At 36.0% G+C, this 22,030-nt stretch overlaps 1 pseudogene; it reads right to left on the reverse strand.

Annotated features, from left to right (window-relative positions):
- Positions 1 to 18,970: 18,970 nt before the first annotated feature.
- On the reverse strand, positions 18,971 to 21,648 carry LOC121040058 (peroxiredoxin-2-like; annotated as a pseudogene).
- Positions 21,649 to 22,030: the final 382 nt, after the last annotated feature.

A 22,030-nucleotide genomic window follows, 5' to 3' on the forward strand; every position in this document is an offset into this window, starting at 1 on the left:
TTTCTTTCTTTCTTTCTTTCTTTCTTTCTTTCTTTCTTTCTTTCTTTTCTTTTCCTTCCTTTCTTTCTCTCTCTCTTTCTTTTTTTGAGTCTTGTTCTCTTAATCCCCACAGCAAATTGCCTCTTTTTCCCCCCTAAAATAATAATTTTCACTAATACTTTAATTCTTAAGGATTTCTCTTCTAAACCAGGCAAGGAAGCCTGGTTCGTGTAACTTTCCAGAATGTAGACTGCCAGTTGGCAACTTCAACAGAGGGCAAATGCGGGGTGTTTTTGCAGATGGCAGACATCACTGATGGATTTTAGTACTCTGCCAATGAGCTCCTGCTGGCCCTCAAAGCCTTCCTCATCAGGCTCCAGCAGCCACCATGAACAAGTCAATGTCACCATCCCTGTGTACAAAATGTTGGCAATGTCATTCTAAAAAGGTAATTACATGTATATATGAGGTTAAATGGCTCTGACCAAGACAAGTCATAATTGCTGGTTCCCATTTAAAGCACATATAATATGTGGAAAAGTTGGCCTCAAAACAGAGATCTTTTGGACCAACTCAAAATATGAAATGGGCATCACTCCCTATTTTAGAAGTTGGGAATTCAAACCACAGATTTATTTCCCCCTCTGTGTTTTTCTCAACACAGAGATTAAAGAGCTTTACAGACCAGAGTCCTGAGGTTGAGAGCTCAAAATTATGACTTCTCCAATGTTATTTATGTCCCCCTTTTCCAGCCCCTGGCATTGATATAGTAGACAATCTTTGGCGATATGTTGTACCATATCAATAAAGATCATCTGTTCACTCATGTCAAGAATAGCACCAAACCTTCACCTTTGGCAATCTAAAGACTGTACATGAGATTTTACAGAAGTTTCTATGAGTAGAAGGTTAAAACAACGTTTCCAAACTCAGATTCCCAAAGGAGGAATAAAAGCTTCAGGATTTTTGTGTTATATTAGTCAAGTCATTAAATAAACAGATTATTTTCTTTTCTGCATCCATCTCAGGCAAAACAAAACTGATTTTTTTTTGTATACATTAAGGCCAGGCCTCAGAAAGTGGAATAAATTGTACCTGAAATTGTGGGAAAATACTACTTGAAAAGAAATATAAACACTGAATCAAAAATCCTCACAGAGGTTTTAGCATGGTTCTGATGGTAGTTGAAAAGAGAAGTTGTCCTTTTTATTCCATGTAGAAAATGTTGATAGTCAGAAACTAACCATAAGAAGAGAGTATAATGCAGTCCATGGAATAACCAAGTTCAAATGAAAGAATAACAATATAAACTTCTAACATAAAATATATGCTATAATCTAATGGACTCCAAATTCAAGTAACAAAATCATCTGAAAAATTGAACAAGGCATTATAAGCAAGAAATCCTGCATATTTAGATCATAAAGATATGTTCCAAAATTCCCCTAAAATTATTTTTCATTGCAAGACTGCATGCTCTTTAAATAATTGATATTCAATGAATTACATTTAAGTAAAATGGTATTATTGTTAATCATAAAATACAACATACTTATTACCAAAAAATGAAATAATACCAAAAGCTTAAAAGGAAAGCAAAAACAAGAAATCTAGCCATTCAGAGATCATAGCTAACATTTGGTTATTTTTTTCAGAAAATCCATTATGTTTACACATACTAAGAACATTACATAAATTTTATAAAACAAAAGTTACATACTCTAACTTATTTGTTACAAATAATTATAACTTATGGGCAATTTTTAATATCCATAACCATCAATCAACAGAATAATTTATAATAATGAAATAATATTTACTGTGCGATTGTATCACATTTAACAATCCTATACTGATGCACGTATTTCAAATTTTTGTTACTATAAAATTGTGAGCACATCTAGTGTATACATCTTTATGTGTGTATGTCTGATTATTTATGACACTTTTTTTTTTAATTTTTTTTTCAACGTTTATTTATTTTTTGGGACAGAGAGAGACAGAGCATGAACGGGGGAGGGGCAGAGAGAGAGGGAGACACAGAATCGGAAACAGGCTCCAGGCTCTGAGCCATCAGCCCAGAGCCCGACGCGGGGCTCGAACTCACGGACCGCGAGATCGTGACCTGGCTGAAGTCGGACGCTTAACCGACTGCGCCACCCAGGCGCCCCAATGACACATTCTTAAAAGTAGAGTTGCTTAAAAGTAGAGAGTAAATCTATTCATTTTAATTTTTTTTTAACATTTATTTATTTTTGAGACAGAGAGAGACAGAGCATGAACGGGGGAGGGGCAGAGAGAGAGGGAGACACAGAATCGGAAACAGGTTCCAGGCTCTGAGCCGTCAGCCCAGAGCCCGACGCGGGGCTCGAACTCACGGACCGTGAGATCATGACCTGAGCCGAAGTCAGACGCTTAACCGACCAAGCCACCCAGGCGCCCCAATCTATTCATTTTAAATATGAATGTATTATGCCAAGCGATTATGCTTAGTTTTCAATAGAAAACTAGCTACAAATTTTCAAGGAAAATGCTTAATCGTAGTTGGTTAGACTAAATTTCTCAAGCTTAGGGATTGCTGTTGTCTTGGTTTCTGCCCTATTCTCAATGTCAGAACTGTGTCTAGCAAGTAGTCAGCATACAATAAATATTAGTTGAATAAATTAATAATGATTAGGTTGACTTAAAAACATTAATTTACATCTAATTAGTTTTATATGTGAAACTAAGTGCAATTGTTATTAGTCCCTACTCTTCAACATAACCTTTGAGAAAATTTTGGCTAGGAAATTTAAGGACACATTCTCTCTCCTCACATTGCACATGAATTATGTACTCGTTGGGGTCTGCCACTGGTATACTGTATGGCAGTATACCAGTATCTATGACCTTGGGCTAATGACTTAATATCTTTGCATCTCCAATTTTCCATCTGTGGGATGAGTATAATAAACCCCACTTAACCAGATCGTGGGGATCGTTGTAAGATCTAAACAATGTAATGTGAGGTAAAAGCACTTGGTACACAATAAAATGGTCTACAAATAAAAGAGATTAACAATTAAAGACAGGTTTAGCTCTGGAATGCATTCCACTAGATTCATGTTAACCTGAAAAAGATTTCTGCAAACATCCTAAAGCTCCAGGCTCAGAGTCTACACGTTCCAGTGCCCACCTGCACAGGACGCATCACAATGGCGATTTCTTATAAGATTGGGAAATGGCATTTGTTTTCATTTTTATCTGTCCTACTTAGCCGAACAATGCTTCTTATTGATTTGCAGCAACAAAGTCACTTCCTTTTTCCAGGCATGACATTTGCTATTATCTCTTTGCAAGCACACAAATCTAAAAGCAACACCATAAAAAAATAAAAAATAAAACCCTCATAGCTTAAGTATTGATTAAAATCAAGCTTGGTTCATTAAAAACACTGCTGGGATTTGAAGCACTTAGAAGTAATCTTTTCTTTTCCTCAGCATTAAAAAATATAGTGATTTATAGATCTCTGTGGCTATAAATAGGAGTTAGTTGTTATTTAAATAAGCTTTAGATTAAGAAAAAAATTATAAATCAGAGTCCAAATTCTCTCCCTTATTCTATTTGGTACTAAAATATGGGGAAGATAATTTTCTTCTTACAACAATAATATATCTCATCAATTTTTCTTTAGCACTTTTTCTATTGTAAGGATCTTTTCTGTAGTATATTCTCTAGCTTTGTCTCATTCCTGAATTTCTTAGCCCTCTTCCAAAAGGGACAAGGTCAGGGATATGGTAGAGGTGAGGCTGAGCAGTCACTAGCTGCTGTCTTTAGGGATCCTCTCAGAGAGGGGAAAATCTGTGCTCCTGTCAAAAGGAAATATGTGTCCTGATCTCAACCAAGTGCACTGTGTTCCGCTTCCAGCCAGGTGTCATCTTGGTGGAAGAAGAGCAGAGAGTCATATGATGACCCAGACCCTGTTAGAAGGGCATTCAGCTTATACCCTACTGTAAACAAAGGGAATAAATAAAAGACATTGAAAAGAATTCTTAAACTTGCTTAAAACTCTTGGAGACTAAATTCTGTCTTACGTTTGTGTGTTTAGTATGTTTTTTTGAACGCTGATGATCCTAGACATCAGTGGTCTTACACTTCAGTGTTAACACACATTCATCATCGTTTTTGCCCTCTCCGTGTATCAACTCTACTGTTATTGTCTCACTTTCTTTAAAATTGATAATTGTTTACTTAAAATGTATATGAAAGGCAGTTTCAAATCTACCACACTTTCAAACTATACACAGAAAATAATTATAAGTAAAAGTGCAATAAAAACAAAACAATGGTTAAAAACCTAGTTTGTTATATTTGTCTGTCAAAAGCTATTTCTCCCTTTGTAAAAGAGAGAGTAGTAGAAAAGCGATAGGACGAAGTCTCAAAAACGCTTGATCTTAGTTGATCAGAGGATTGAGAGACAACTGGACATGGAGTCATGTTCTCAGTCGCTGCTATGAAACACTGTGTCCATGTACCACCTCACAGATCTCTCTACATCCAGCACTATCTCTACATCTACATCTCTACATCTACACAGCAACGCTGTATTATTTCATTTGGATCTGTGAAGTCTACAGAACTTCCAATTTTGGTGTCTCTACTTAGGAGGATAAAGCAGAAGCATGACAATCATTTTAGGGTGGAAACAAAATATTCAGGATGAATTTTCTTATATTCATCCAGATTTATTGATATTGCTTGGATGTAACCTCTGACCTTGACTAAAAAATCTTAACAAAAGCCATAGGAACATAAGGTATTCTATGAACCCAGAATTACCTCCACCCAAACGCGTCTTGGATGCAGAAGCAGCATGCAGTGGGTCTCAAACTTTTGTATGCATGTAATTTCCCTGAAGATGTAAAAATGCAGGGCTGGGGTAAGCCTAAAATTTTGTATTTCCAAAGAAATTTCAGATGATACCAATGATTCTGGTTAGGGTGTGCAGTTGAGTGGGAATATTAGAGCAGAGGCTCTGGACTCAGGTTCTGGATTTCTAACCCACTAAATACCAGATTCATCTTTTTATAATTATGTGAATATGGATATATTATTTAATTTCTTGAAGTCTGTTTCCTCATCTGTTAAATGGAATGATAAAAAAGAAGGGGGGTAATCTTCACAAAAGAACACTTCATCTATTCTTTAAACAAAGACCTGTTGGTGCATGGGCCAATTTTAGTATTAACAGATCTTGAAAGCACCTGCAATATCTGATCATATTCATTGTTATCTTTTGCTACACTTCTTTTAGCCCTGTTAAGGCTACATTGTAGTCACAATTCACTGACATGGTTGTAAAACTTAACCTGGCTTGTGATTATCCCTGTAACACTACTCTCTTTTTTTCTTCTTCTTTTTGTTTAACAATCCATTTTTCTGTCTTATTTTTTTTTATTTCTTCTTTTTATTATTTTCTTAGAACAACATAAATGTATTATCTTACATAATACATGGACTAAAATGGACTAAACAGACTAAAATCAAAGTGTTAGCAGGGCTGTGCTCCTTCTGGATGCTCTATGGGAGAATCGCTAGAAAAGTTCCCTTGCCTTGTCCAGTTTCTAAAGGCTTCCTGCATTCCTTAGTCCATGGCCTCTTTCTCCATTTGCACAGCCAGCAATGTAGCACTTTCAAATCTCTCTCTGATTTTGATCTACTACCTCCCTCTTTCAAGTAAAAGGCCCAATGTAATCAGGCCACCCAGATAATCCAGGATAACCTCTCCATCTCAAGACCCTTAATTTAATTACATCTGCAAAACCCCTTTTGTCATGTAAGGTTACATATTTGAAGATTCCAGGGATTAGGATGTGACCATCTTTGGGGGCCATTCTTCTCTTTCTCCTCCTTCTCCTTCTTTTTACATCCAAGTTACCATATAGTACAGCGATTTCAGGAGTAGATTCCTTAATGCCCCTTACCCATTTAGCTCTCCAGTAACCCTGTTTGTTCTCCATATTTAAGTCTCTTATGTTTTGTCCCCCTCTCTGTTTTTATATTATTTTTTTCCCTTCCCTTATGTTCATCTGTTTTGTCTCTTAAAGTCCTCATATGAGTGAAGTCATATGATATCCATCTAATTTTGCTTAGCATAACACCCTCTAGTTCCATCCATGTAGTTGCAAATGGCAAGATTTCATTCTTTTTGATTGCTGAGTAATACTCCATTGTGTGTGTGTGTGTGTGTGTGTGTGTGTGTGTGTGTGTGTGTGTGTGTATACACATATATACCACATCTTCTCTATACATTCATCCATCCAGGCTCTTTCCCTAATTTGGCTATTGTTGATAGTGCTGCTATAAACATTGGGGTATATGTGCCCCTTCAAAACAGCATACCTGTATCCCTTGGATAAATACCTAGTAGTACAATTGCTGGGTCATATGGTAGTTCTATTTTTAGTTTTTTGAGGAACTCCATACTGTTTTCCAGAGTGGCTGCACCAGTTTGCATTCCCATCAGCAGTGCAAAAGAGATCCTCTTTTCCCGCATCCTCACCAACGTCTTTTGTTGCCCGAGTTGTTAATGTTAGCCATTCTGACAGGTGTGAGGTGGTACCTCATTGTGGTTTTGATTTATATGTCCCTGATGATGAGTCATGTTGAGCGTTTTTTCATGTGTCAGTTGGCCATCTGGATGTCTTCTTTGGAGAAGTGTCTCTTCAAGTCTTTTGTCCATTTCTTCACCGGATTATTTGTTTTTTCGGTGTTGAGTTTGATAAGTTCTTTATAGATTTTGGTATTAACCCTTTATCTGATATGTTGTTTGCAAATATCTTCTCCTATTCCGTCGGTTGCCTTTTAGTTTTGCTGATTGTTTCCTTTGCTGTGCAGAAGTTTTTATTTTGATGAGGTCTCAATAGTTCATTTTTACTTTTGTTTCCCTTGCCTCCAGAGACATGTTGAGTAAGAAGTTGCTGTGGCCAAGGTCAAAGAAGTCCTTGCCTTCTTTCTCCTTGAGGATTTTGATGGCTTCCTGTCTTACATTTAGGTCTTTCATCCATTTTGAGCTTATTTTTGTGTATGGTGTAAGAAAGTGGTCCAGGTTCGTTTTTTTGCATGTGGCTGTCCAGTTTTCCTGGCACCACTTGCTGAAGAGACTGTCTTTATTCCATTGGATATTCTTTCCTGCTTTGTCAAAGATTAGTTGTCCATACGTTTGTGGATCCATTTCTGGGTTCTCTATTCTGTTCCATTGATCTGAATGTCTGTTTTTGTGCCAATGCTACTTTCTAGCTCTCCATCTTTAGCTAGACTAAAGTATCAGACTAAATAGGTCATGTTTTCTTATATCTCTGTGCCTTCAAGATACCAACAGCACTGCAAACCAAGGGTATTTCACCTTCTGGAGAGAACCAGAGTATTTTCTATCATATCCTCACCACCTTATTCTTTTTGCATTATACCCTTTATCCCATAATTTTTTAAATGATACATTTTATGCCCTTGATTCTCTCATTGTGATATGTTATATACCTTGCAATAAGAACCCTGCATCAATGTACCTTCAGCACCAGGTAGTATAGGGAGAACTATGATTTTAGTCTTCACTATACTATTTGGCATAGAGGTACTAAATACTTGTTGAATTAATGAAAATGAGAAACTAAGAGGATACATGCATGCTTATAAAGCCATTCCTCTCACTCATGCAGAAAAATTTTCACTCATCAGGGAATATGATAATGTTTAACTAGCCACCACTCAAAACATGTTAAAAGATCATTATTTTAAATAATTTCTAAAATGATGAAAAATTTACTCATTATTTACAATCAGTAATTCTCAAAGTCTTTTCAAAAGAACTCTAGGTGTATCATGCTTACAATCTTTTTGTACTCTATTACATAATATACATTTGTGTGTTTATTTTAAAACACAAAGATTTTATCTTTTCATAAAGTAATGTTTTAAAAATTTCTTATCTGTTTCATTAAAGATGCTTGCAAGCATATCTATCAACTCCAGAAATAAGACTGAATTAAGAAAAACCCACATTAAGTATCATATTTTTATAATAGGCAATGTTTTCTTTCCTTTTCAATATTTTGAGATCTCATATTGAATTCTAAAAATGATTTTTCCTCCCATAAGAAACTATATATAGTTTATATTAATATATTGGTATATTTGAAATTAAGAAGCATTTTAAAATCATTGACACTTTATGATTATAATTGTTAAAAATTCTTTAAGTTGTGATATATATCATGTAACTTCTTAAAATCAATATATTAAACAATAAAATTTAGTGGACAAAATGGCAAGAAGTTTTAAGCAATTTTTTATTTGCTATTTTTATTAAGTTATTTTATTGTGTTCTATAAACAGTATGTTTCTCTCTTTATCTGTAAAATCTTCTGATGGTTTTTATTGAAATTGTCCAGATTATCATTTATATACTACAAAAAGACATAAATTTATATAATTTTTTTCTCAGGAGGCTGATTTATTTTCATCTTTGTATTGATATTTTAAGTATTTATTTATTTTGGGAGAGAGTTCGAGCATGAGCAGGGGAGAGGGGCAGAGAGAGAGGGAGAGGGGAGAGGGGGAGAGGGAGAGGGAGAGGGTTGGAGAGAGAGAGAGAGAGAGAGAGAGAGAGAGAGAGAGAGAGAGAGAGAGGTTGAGAATCCTAAGCAGGCTCCATGCTCAGTACAGACCCCAATGCAGGACTCGATCCCATGACCAGAGATCATGACCTAAGCCAATACCAAGAGTTGGACATTTAACTGACTGAGCCACCAAAGCACCCCTTTGGTATCCATATTTTAAGTAAACATGTAAACACATCCTACTTTTTATTAATTGTTTATTGCCACTTATCACCATGTCACCTGTTATAATTGGAATGATGATAGCATCTTCTTTGCTGTTGTCTTAAAACTTTAATGTTCCTTTAAACTTACGGTGTTATTACACATTTTAGCAGATTCATTCTCATACTTCTAAGTTTCTTCAACTTTCTAAATCTCTGAATTATTGTTTTAAGTTAACAGGTTTTAAACGAAGTGTTGTGAATGAAAAATTATGAATGCAACCGAATCACAAGTCGCAGACTATTTGATACTCTTATTGATGAGAAAGTAGAACAAGCAATACAACATGTGACCAAAAAATCTGATCTACAATCAGGAAGAAGAATGGATTTTTGAGAGTCAACTTGTTTTATTTTTAGGTAGTTAAAACCAAAACTTAAGGTGATCTAAAGGTTTGAACCTTATGAACTTAAGATTTCATAAGGTGATAACATTTACAAAAGAGATTTTCAAGATCACCCTTCTAGGTTTCTCACTTCAGTAATTATGAAATTATGAAATTACTTTTTCATAATCCCAATTTACACTATTGGTAAATTGGAACAGATATTACCAATCATAGCATGGGTCCTATTGTGCCTCTGGAAGGAAACAAGTTTTCACATGCAATTGATCAGTCAGTGATCTTCACTGGATATGGTATGACTTCTGAAAACTGTCATGATGCTCATATAAGATATATTCATTAATATGAAATAAAGGGGGGTGCCCGGGTGGCTCAGTTGATTAAGTGCCCAAATGTTGATTTCAGCTCAGGTCATGATCTCATGTTCATGAGTTTAAGCCCCACTTCAGGCTCTGCACTGACAGTGCAGAGCCTGATTGAGATACTCTTTCTCTTTCAAAATAAATAAACTTAAAAAAAAATAAAGTTATCCAACCAACTGTATAACTGGAGTTCAGATATTTTCAATGGGATCTTTGTTACTATATTTAAATTTCAAATGTTGCATAATACATATCCAAATTTTTATTTTACTCTGTTGAGATTTGAATATGAATAAACTGGTGAAGAATAATTGTCAGTGAGCTATACGACCCCAGGGCATACTTTTCATAGTATAGTTTATATAAACAGTATGACCTAAGATTGGCAGCTTGGCCAATGATCATTGATAAGCATAATAACTTTTCTAAAAATGGTACATTTTTTCAAGAGAAAAGTCATAAAGTTACTGAATTGTTTTTTGCTTACTATGGTTCATCTGAAATGTTAATTCACCATCTAGCACATTTTAACTTACAAGACAATATTTTATTTTTCATCTCCCAGCAGCATGCTGTTGTAACGACACATTTTTTTTTAATGGCAAAGTGAATTGAAGATTATCTAATATTGCTTCGTAATGTTATGAAAGGAATTACAGGCATTGAAGTAATGCACATTACTCCCACATCTTTCACCTCTCTGTGCAGTCAGCCAAATTATATATTTATTAATTTTGTTAAGCTGGCCTCATGAGTCAATAGATTGAATAGAGTCCCTGTTAATTAAGTTTGCTGATGAAATGACTAGAAGCTTGGAGAATAGCTTTGGAATTAAAAATTAGTTTAACCAGCTGGAGGGGATTCATGCATGGATAAGGATTGTACCAGATGACCTCTGTGGTCTTTTTCAACTCTGGGATTCTATAAAAGACTGAGAAATCAATATAACAAGAATTTATATAACATTTGTTCAATATAACAAAATGTTAGATGAAATGCATTCATTAAAAAGTATATATTACATATGATTAAAAGCAGCAATGAATGGTAAACACAGACATGGTTTTGGATTCCAGTTAGCAAGTTAGGTTGATTTAATCATGGCACTAATATACCTTGCTTGCTAAAAATTTTTCTGCAGAATATTTTTCACTACCAGCCAGAGACTGACTAGGTATTCAAACAACTTATAGTCTCTGTATCAAGGTTAACCAATAAGGTTATGTTTTTCTGGAACTAATGGCACTCTTGTAGCTAAATTAAAATGTGACCAATGAAATGTGTATAGAAGTGATATACATCAATTTCAGGCCTTCATTAGAAATGTGTTTTCATGCAATCCTACATTCTCTTTTTCTTTCCTTTTTCTCTTTTTTATTTCTTTTTGACTTTGGTTGTCAGGTCTATTTTTTTAAATATAATTTATTGTCAAATTGGCTTACATACAACACCCAGTGCTCATTCCAACAAGTGCCCTCCTCAATGCCCATCACCCATTTTCCCTTCTCTCCCACTCCCCCCTTTTCTTTCTCTTTTAGATTGACTCTCATGGAGTAACCCCCAGGGCAAATCTGGATGTCCTATATCAAAGATAGACTCAGATCTAAAATGATACATGCACATACACATACACATGTACATATATATATATATATATATATGATTTTTAAATGCACAATTAGAAATAGCAGAAGTCATGAGTAGGTATTTAAAAAGAGACTATCAAAATATACAGTAAGGATATAAAAGGATACTCAACTTCATTAGTCATCAAGAAAGTGCAAGTTAGAACGTCAATGAGATATCAATGCATACTACCAAGATGGTTACAATTTAAAAATAACTTACAATGCCAAGTAGTGGTAAGACTGAAAGAACAGAAATTCTTATGCACTGGTAGTGAAAATATAAATTGAGAAAGAGTTTGATGATACTGCTGAAATTAATCATATGCATAACCTGTGATCTAGCAATCCCACTCCTATGTATTTACCCAATAGAAACACATAGATAGTTGTACCAAATGACATATACAGGAATGCTCAAAACAACTTTAATCATAGTAGACAAAATGGAAAAATAAATACTCATCAACGATAGGATGGATAAGTAAATTGTGCTATATTCATTTAACAGAATGTCCTAGAATAGTAACAACAAAGCAAATTCCTTCACTCAAGACAGAATTACATTATGTTGAACCAAACAACCCAGAAACAAAGACTAACAAAAATAATTATATTTACATGAAGTTCAAAAATAGGAAAACTAATTAGTAGTAATATAAAATGGTAGTTACTTTCAGTGTGTTTATATGGGGGAGCTATTGACTTGTACTAGATTCAAGGAGGCTTCTGGAAGGCTGAGAATGTACATGTTTTGATCTGGTTTGTAATTCCACTAGTGTATTCATTTATAAACACTCGTGGAGCTTTAAACATAAAATATGTGCACTTCACTGCAATTTTTTTTAACAAAAAAAAGTTAGTCTGATGAGTTTAGGTTAAATGTCCCAAATACGCATCTGAAATATTAAAAACAGTAGAAATCTTGTACCATTTCCTTTCTTGAAGGAGATTCAATTGTTTAAATGCAATCATGCCCAGAGGCAGGCTGAGAGATTAGATGACCTTTCTGGGTCTCTCTCAGCCCTATGATCCTATGATATTTCCTACAATGTGTTGTTTTCTTAAAACCCCCTTCAGTCTTTCTATTTCTCTAGTATCATGCTGTCCAATTCTGAATTTAATACTCTAAGGGGTTTCTCACAAGGGCAACCTAAGTAGAAAGCCTGTCACCACCCTAATAGGTAATATGATGGAGTTGTATCCAGTGGGAAACTTCAATGGCATTTTGTGCGGCCCTGCTATACAGTTGGATGGATAATGCAAGGTCATACACTATTCTCTCTCTGCTCTCACCTCTGGATATTTTAACATTTCTTCACAAATTTTCTTTCATGTTGCATGCTTTGTGCAAGACTTATTCACTGCCGTTCCCCACCCCCAGAGATACTAAGTTGAATTCCCTTTTGTCATCTTCAGAACAATTTTTTTAATGTTTATTTATTTTGAGAGAGAAAACATAAGCAGGAGATGGGCAGAGAGAGGGACAGAGAATCCTAAAATCAACATGGGGTTCGATCTGAGTAACTGTGAGATCATGACCTGGGCTGAAAATAAGAGTGTGACACTTAACCAACTGAGCTACCCAAGTGCCCCCAAATTTTTAAACATTCTAAGTCTGTGAATATATGGGATGGAGAATATTGGTGATTTTAAGAACTTTTGTGGAAAAAATTAGTAGAAATATTGTCATTATGTAAACAAGGTGTAAACAAGGGGATTAATTGATCAAAAAACTTATTTTCTTTTAAACACATGCTACTGAAAGAGGATGCAACCAAAGAGAGAGAGTCTTGAAAAAAGAGATGAAAAACATTTATATAAAATACTGTATTGTAACTACAGAGATTTGAGATTTTACTTCTCAATTTTCTTTCATGACAATTTTAAATGTTACTATCAATGCTACTAGTAAAATCTTTGATTGACTCAGCTGCAGTTGTTAAATGAACTAATTCACACCAGAGTATGTGGCAATATGAATAAAATTATTACTGCTAAAATTTGGTAAATTTCAAATAAAATTTAACACTAACTTCCTTCTAATTTATGAAATGTGATACATGTATTTTGCATTGGCATTGTTGATTTTCCAAAAAAAACAATGAAGAATTGGCTTCCTCTCAACCATAGATATTTTAGGGACATTTTTAGCGGGAGAATTCACTGGGTACTGGAAGCTTATTATTTCTGGAAGTTACCCAAGTAAACCATTTACTCTGGAATAATAAGCTTATGCATTTGAAGACAACTGCATTAATTGACACCACAACATTTGTTCCAGACTTAAAGCTCTACAAAGGCTGTCCTTAGGACACTTGTTCAAACTTTATGCCATTGAATGGTTTGGGGCAACTACAGAAAAACAGCATTCCATCGGTACTGTGCATCTGTGTATATAGCTATCTCTAAATGCAGCTAATGGAATCTCAGCATGAAACCAGAAAGATTTTTCCAAAGTCATTACAGTTGCAGGTTACTCTAGTTGAAAAATTGATTTTGCACAGGAAAGTAAAAATCTAACTTCACAATGTCATCAATCACTGGGAAAACATAACTGAAGCCTGGGTGTAAAATTTTTCCTTTCACTGTTGTTAGAAAATCTTTAAGTCAGTTAAATGTAACCAAAATATCAATACAATTTTAAGGAGAACTTATAGGAATGCAAATAGAATATTAGTGTTTATTTTAGAGGAAAAAAAAACATTAATACAAAGTCAATTCCTAGATATTGCAGTCCATGGAAAATTTGTAAGAAAGTACAAGGCAACATATTTTGTTTTCATTCAAGAAGAACCTCCTTTTTCAGATAACTAATGTCAGAGCTAAGAATCCTAAACGACACCTATCATATCAGCATGCCTGACAGGCAAATGAGTTTCATTTATTCACTCATTCAAGGATTTATTTAACATTTTTTTTTAAGATTTGACTGTTTAAGTGGCCTAGAAGGATAGATTTTATAAACCATATTAGCTTCATGTTTCTAAAAGCAGAAAATCAAGAAAGCATTTCTCAACATCCAAGGATTTCAAGGATACCTAATAGAAAAACACTGGCCTAGTTGATTTAAGATAAAAAATGATATCCTCATAAAGAGCTTTGTGAATGTGGTTCCCCCAACCAGGGCCAGAATCCTGTTGCCACCTGTTAAACACACATTTGTATAAGTCAGAGAAGAATTTTTATTAATTTCCACTTTCTATATTTATAGATTTGGTGTTTTAGGCATCTTCTGCTTTAAAGTTATACCTAACCTGGGGAAGGCAGCCTCCAAGATGGCTGCCAACAGCCAACTTCCTGGTATTCACACCCTTGCTTCACTTGAGTATGGGCTAGGCTTACTGACTTCCTTCTAACAAGTAGAATATACTGAAATTAATAAGAATGTCATTTATGAGATAAAGTTGTAGAAAAGACTATGGTCTCTACTTTGTTGCTTGTTCTCTCTTGCTCTCTTACTCATTTGTTCCCAGGGGAGCCATTTGCCACATTGTGAGCTGCCCTATGGAGAGGAGATGAAGAAGGTCTCTGCTCAACAAATGTTAAGGAACTAAATCCTGTCAACAACAATGAGGAAATTCTCCTGCCAACAAGCCATCAAATAACTAAATCCTGTGAGGAACTGAATCTTACCAACAACTATATTACTGAGTTTGGAAGTAAATCTTCTCCCACTTGAGCCTTCAGATAAGACCACAACTGACAGCCTAATTAAAACATCAAGAGAGACCTTTAGGAGTGGCACCCAGTGAAGTTGTGCTCAGCTTCTAGAAACAGAGAAATTTTAAGATAATACTTGTGTTCTTTTTTTTTTTTAATTTTTTTTTCAACGTTTATTTATTTTTGGGACAGAGAGAGACAGAGCATGAACGGGGGAGGGGCAGAGAGAGAGGGAGACACAGAATTGGAAACAGGCTCCAGGCTCTGAGCCATCAGCCCAGAGCCTGATGCGGGCTCGAACTCACGGACCGCGAGATCGTGACCTGGCTGAAGTCGGACACTTAACCGACTGCGCCACCCAGGTGCCCCAATAATTGTGTTCTTTTAAGCCACTAAGCTTTGGGTCAATTTGCTATATGGCAATAGACGACTCACTTTTTTTTTTATCCCTAGCAAAGTAGAATTAACTTGTGTTTTCACGTCTTGTGATTAGCATTTATATTTAAAAATACTTTGAAAATATTAATAATTATTAAAATCGGGTTATGGGTATACTGGGGTTTATGATACTCTTTACCTTTTTATGTTTAAAAAACCAACACAACTTCTTAAAATGCTTTATATAATCAGAAAGAGATCCCAAATTTCCTCTTCTCCTTTTCTCCTCAGATTAAATATTCTTCCTTTTACATTTTCTCATAGGAATTATTCCTTATTTTTTAGATTTTTCCACATATTTTAGATTAATTTGATATAATTAGATACATTTGTCCAAAAGCAACTTGACACAAAAAAGAAAGCCTTAAGATATTTTATTAAATGTAGAATCTGTAGGATAAAAAGATTTCTAACTCACAAGTCTGTGCAGTAAGTGTGGACTTTATAATAAAATAAACCTGAGTTCAAAACCATGCAAGAATAGTTATTATTACAAATCTTCAATTTTTAATCTTTATAATCTGTTTAATAAAACTTGCCTCATTGGTCTATGACAGAGTATTAAGATAATACTAGCTCACATTTGGTGAATACTTATTATGTATCCAGCAATTTTTCTTTTTTTCCTTAAATCTCATATAATCCATAAAAGAACTAGTGAGATAAAATCTGTTATTATTTTTCTATTTATCAACAAGAAAACTAGACACTAAAATATTAAGTTAACTTTCCCAAGGACACACAGGTAGTTAAGTGATGAAGCTGAAAAATGAACTGATATTTTAATCACTAAGCTATACTATTAATAAGATAATTATGTTATGTGTCTAAAACAGTATCTAGGACCGGCTTAATACTTTTCATCATCCTCATACAAAAATATATTTGAGAGGCAGTGAAATAGCTATATGTATTTGTCATGTTTCTGTTGACATACGCTGTATAACTATCCCCAAATCTCCATGGCTTAGAGCAACAAGCATTTAATTCATGCTTACAGGTCTGTAGGTTGGCTGGGAAAGCTCTATTTCACACTGAAGATTAGATTCAGGACCACATTTTTCTCATTCTAGTCTACTAAATATGTACTCAGGTCAAGTGCTTTTTATTTCAGATGGAAGACTCCAAGAAAAGTGGGCAAAAGTATTTAATGTTTCTTGTGGCTTCAACTCAGGGTTGGTATATTCTCAATGCACCTTCATTTCATTACCAAATGAAGTCACATGGCCAATCCAAAGACAATGGCACAAGGAAGTATACTAGGCTCACAATGAATCATGCTAGGGAGGAGAAGAAAGGAGGAATTATACATAAATAATACAGTTTACTATGGCATTCATGGAAATGTTATAAAATATTGACAACAGAGTATTTAATGTTTAAACTCTATATACTGAAAGATTCTACAATTTTAGCATAATTTAAAAATTGTTTTCTATGTAAGGAAACCATCAACAAAACAAAAAGGCAGCCTACTGAATGGAAGAAAGTATTTGCAAATGAAATATCTGATAAGGGGTTAATATTAAAAAAATATAAAAAAAATTATACAACACCAAAAATAATATTAATTCAATTAAAAAACGGGCAGAACTCCTGTATCCCTTGGGTAAATTCCTAGCAGTGCTATTGCTGGGTCATAGGGTAGGTCTATTTTTAATTTTCTGAGGAACCTCCACACTGTTTTCCAGAGTGGCTGCACCAATTTGCATTCCCACCAACAGTGCAAGAGGGTTCCCGTTTCTCCACATCCTCTCTAGCATCTATAGTCTCCTGATTTGTTCATTTTGGCCACTCTGACTGGTATGAGGTGATAGCTGAGTGTGGTTTTGATTTGTATTTCCCTGATGAGGAGCGACGTTGAGCATCTATTCATGGCACTTGTACCCCAATGTTTATAGTAGCACTCTCAACAATAGCCAAATTATGGAAAGAGCCTAAATGTCCATCAACTGATGAATGGACAAAGAAATTGTGGTTTATATACACAATGGATTACTACATGGCAATGAGAAACAATGAAATATGGCCCTTTATAGCGACATGGATGGAACTGGAGAGTGTTATGCTAAGTGAAATAAGCCATACAGAGAAAGACAGATACTATATGGTTTCACTCTTATGTGGATCCTGAGAAACTGAACAGAAACCCATGGGGGAGGGGAAGAAAAAAAAAAGAGGTTAGAGTGGGAGAGAGCCAAAGCATAAGAGACTCTTAAAAACTGAGAACAAACTGAGGGTTGATGGGGGCTGGGAGGGAGGGGAGGGTGGGTGATGGGTATTGAGGAGGGCACCTTTTGGGATGAGCACTGGGTGTTGTATGGAAACCAATTTGACAACAAACTTCATATATTGAAAAAAATTAAAAATAAAATAAAATAAATAAATAAATAAAAAATGGGCAGAGGACCTGAATAGACATTTTTCCAAAGAAGACGTATAGCCAACAGACACTTGAAAAGATGATCAAGGTCATTCATCACCAAGGAAATGTAAATCAAAACCACAATGAGGTATCACCTTTCACCTGTCACAATGACTAGAATCAAAAAGACAATAAATAACAAGGGCTGGCAAAGATATGGAAATAAAGGAACCCTCGTTCACTGTTGGTGGGAATGGAAATTGGTACAGTTACTATGGAAAACAGGATGGAGGCCCCTCAAAAAATTAAGAATATAATTACCATGTAATCCAGTAATCTCATTGCTGGGTATTTACACAAATAAAATGAAAACACTAATTTGAAAAGACACATGTACCCCTATGTTTATTGTAGTATTGTTTATAATAGCCGAGATATGGAAGCAGCCCAGTGTCCATCCATAGATAAATGGATAAAGATGTGAGGTGTGTGTGTGTGTGTATGTATATGTGTATATACACATGTACATATGTACATACATATGTATCACTATTAATCCTAAGTGAAATAAGTCAGAGAAAGACAAATACTATACGATTTTACTCATGTGTAATTTAAGAAACAAAACAAACGAGAGAGAGAGAGAAAGAGAGAGAGAAAGAGACAAAAGAAAATAGATTCTTAAATAATGAGAACTGGTGGTTGCCAGAGAGAAAATGAGTAGGGGGAGGGATGAAATAGATAAAGGAGTTTAAGAGTACACTTACCGTGGGCACCTGGGTGGCTCAGTGGGTTAAGCAACCAACTTGATTTCGGCTCAGGTCATTATCTCATGGTTTGTGAATTTGAGCTCTGCATTGGGTTCTGTGCTGACAGTGCAGAGCCTGTTTGGGATTCTCTCTCTCTCCCTGTCTCTCTCTGTTCCTTCCCTACTTGTATTCTCAATCGCTTTTTAAAAATAAATAAATAAACTTAAGAAAAAAGTACTCTTAGCTTGATGGGCACTAAGATATGTATAGAATTGCTGAATCACTATATTGTACACCTAAAACTAAACTAACACTACATGTTCATTGCACTTCTAGCTGGCTGGATAGCAATTATGTCTGTCCTAATTTTTCATTGGTCACCTCTAGGCCTGTGCCTAGCTAAGTGGGCTAGAGGGTGGGGGTCACCACTCACCAGCTCCCAGCTAGAAGAAAGAGAAGGTCTTGGCCCAGCCTTCCTGGGTCAGGGTTTGAAGGGGCAGATCTAGCCTTTCCTGGGTCAGCAGCGGTATCCACGTAGGGGCAGAGGTGGGGCCCTAGAGCCCAAGCTCTCCACCTGTCAGCCTAGCTGTGTTTGGAGAAGTATTACTAGCTGTTGACCACATCGTGATTGATTGTGGTTCTGCCTGGCTTCTATCCAGTGGGACAGATTTCCCTATGGTCACCTGAGTACTGAAAGGCCCGGGCCAGTCCCAGAACTTTGTCCATGGAACCCCACAGGCAAATCATTGACAGTGATCTGGCCAAGGGCACCCTTGCTGGGGATAATAAAGAGGCCTGGTAGGCAATGCTTTCATCTTCCTTCTGTATGCCATAATCTTGGGGTAAGCTTATGGTTACATCTGCCGGCAGAGGCATGTTCAGGAGGCCCAAACCTCCTTCCTTCTCTGAAATGTTTATCCAAGACAGGTGGGTGAATTCAGTAGACAGAGACCCCCAGCACCTCCCAGCCCAGCTTGGAGAAGTCCTCAGCATGCTCTCTGAAAGTGATAATCTCCACGATGCAAACAGACAGAAAGAGGACCAATCCCTCTGTAGTTGGAAAGCTTCACCTCCTGGAAGGTGCCATCCACCAAAGAGGGGGTTGGAAGTTTGCAGTGGGCTTTTGGATATGCGTGTTGCCAGAGACCTTGACTGAATGCTGTGTGTGCAAGGGCGGGATGTGTGGACCGGCAGACACATGAACACGTATTAAAGGGGCCCATTACACTTCAATTAAAAAAAAATTAAAAAGGAAATAAATGCTTCCTGGCCTATAAGTCATTCTCTTGTTAGTACTGTGTATCTATTAACACAAGCCACTCTTTTATGTTTTTATGCTTTTTATTTTTTTAGTAAGGAACACATGGCTCTTGAGTCATTGTTAGGAAACTCTCCCTAACTCCTCTACTTAATGCCTAATGGCTCATAAGTAATATCTGTAATAATTATTTTAGAAATTATGTCCACAGTTACTATGATTTTAAATGTTCTGTTTTCTAGATACCTCTGAGCAAAAGCTTTCACAATTATTGTCTGATTTTCGTGGGTAGAATACAGCTGACATTTGTTTTAACTAATTCTCCACAGCTGACCTCTTTTGCACTAGAGAACTTAACAAGGAAAGACTTAGTGTTTCAATTAAACTCTGTTATGCCTTATCGCTCTTTGACTATCAAGAACACAGAATTTCTACTGTTGCCTTTACCCAGGGACACCTCTCCTCAGTACTTCCACTTTACTCATTGTTTTGTTTGCTTGTTTTAGGATGAATGGTTTATGTGTCTGTCTCCCTCAAGAAAGGGATTGACCCTTATTTACCTCAGTACCATTTGTGCCTATTCCAGTGCCTAAAACTTAGTAGGTCCCCCAGCATGCTAATTAACATAAGATCGACTGAATAAATAGATGAGGTAATTTTCACCATATAGCCTGCCTCTCAAAGTTACAGAGTTCTATTTTGAAAATAATAGTTTCTGACTAAAAAAAAAAAATATCCAAATTATTTTATGTAGAAGGGAAAAACTTCAATTATCACCAAGTAAGATAGAAAATGACCATCATTTGTAAATCCATCATGCAAGGCATGTTGGGGTCAAGACGGTAAAGTCAAGGAAATCTACACAGTTGGCATGTGTCTCCACCAGCACATGAAGACGCAACTCTAATCGCAAAGAATACAGGCTACCACACCGTGCAAGATATTAAGCATCCTAGGTATACGCTGGACCTCACACCCAGGGTTGCTGGTTAGATGGAAAGTAAAATCCTAACAGGCATTACTGGGATTAAATTATTATTGTGGTCAGTTTTAAAGGCTGTCAACGTTCCTGTCCCAAGTTCACCTTTAGTACATCAGGGTTTGTGTTCATGTTGGCAACAGCTCTCAACTTCAACCTTAGGAAGGAGAAAAACAAAAGAAGGAAGAAAGAGCATCACTGAATACTATTTTCTAGGAACTCCGCTGAATGCTCGCATATACATTATTTATTTATTCAATACATGTTTAATGAGTGTGTAGTTGTGCTATGCATCATTTTATATGCAAGGAAGAAATAAAGGAGAGTGTGAAGTCCAGTGAAGGAGATGTAGAATTATGTCTAAAATAATAAAGATGGTGTAGGTACAACTTGTTCTATGAGAATATACAAGAACTCCCAACCTGGACATGAGGGTTTTAGGAAAGCTTCCAGTGAAAGGAAGCAAATTCTAAGCTGAGAACTGGAAGGTGAATGAGAGCCAGAAGAACATTTCCAAAGAAACAAAAACATGGGCAGCTCAATTTATTTCTTTTATAAGTCATGTTGTGCAGTTTGGACTGGAGAATTTGAGGACCACTGTTGACTTTCATTTGTCAATTTGACATTGCCTTATATGAACATTCTTCCTTTTGGTAGAATTCCCAAAAGGAAGGCATAGAGATATTCCCTCCTCCCAACCCTGGAAAGTTAGGGTCCTATGAGGGGTTGAACTCAGTCAATCAGAGAAGAATGTGCCTGTAAGATAGTCTTAGCCACAGCTGGTTGCTCCTATTTGCAACAAATTTCCTGACAATTCAGCCTTTAAAGGATTATAAGCAGAAAAGTAGCAGAGATTTGCAGTTTAGGACAATCTGTCTAGTTGTGCCGTTTGTAACATGAAGGAGGGTGGCCAGTCAAGGAGTCTGGTTCTGGGGGCCTGTGATCACCCAAACTAGAGATGCTGTTGGCCACCCATAGTGGTGTCACTGGGCAAGGAGAACAGCCAGTGGCCTTGAGGGACATTGACGGAGAATTTTGTTGGAGAACTTACAAATATGGAGTTAGGGAGGAAGAAAAATGGTGGCTTTCTTCTTTCCCATGGAAAACATTTACTGACCAACTTCTGAATGTACCTTATGGTATAGAGGCAACTATGTGGAAACTGTAACAAAGATTGCTAAGGGAAAAAAAAATAGAGGAAACCTAAAGGACATAACAGAAAAGAAATAATAGAGGTCCAACAGTTAGGATTTAAATAAGCAAAACTTTTTCCAAGTGCCATAAACAGTAAGAAATTTTTTTGCCTCACTTATCTGAAAGCTCAGAGATAGGATTGTTGATTTAATTTAGTAGCTGAATCTAAGCCTCCCTGATATTTGCTTGACTATTTCATCCTGTTTCAGTG

The sequence above is a fragment of the Herpailurus yagouaroundi genome, unplaced genomic scaffold (assembly GCF_014898765.1).
Source record: "Herpailurus yagouaroundi ecotype Mexico unplaced genomic scaffold, PumYag 182, whole genome shotgun sequence".
NCBI classification, from domain to species: Eukaryota; Metazoa; Chordata; class Mammalia; order Carnivora; family Felidae; genus Herpailurus; species Herpailurus yagouaroundi.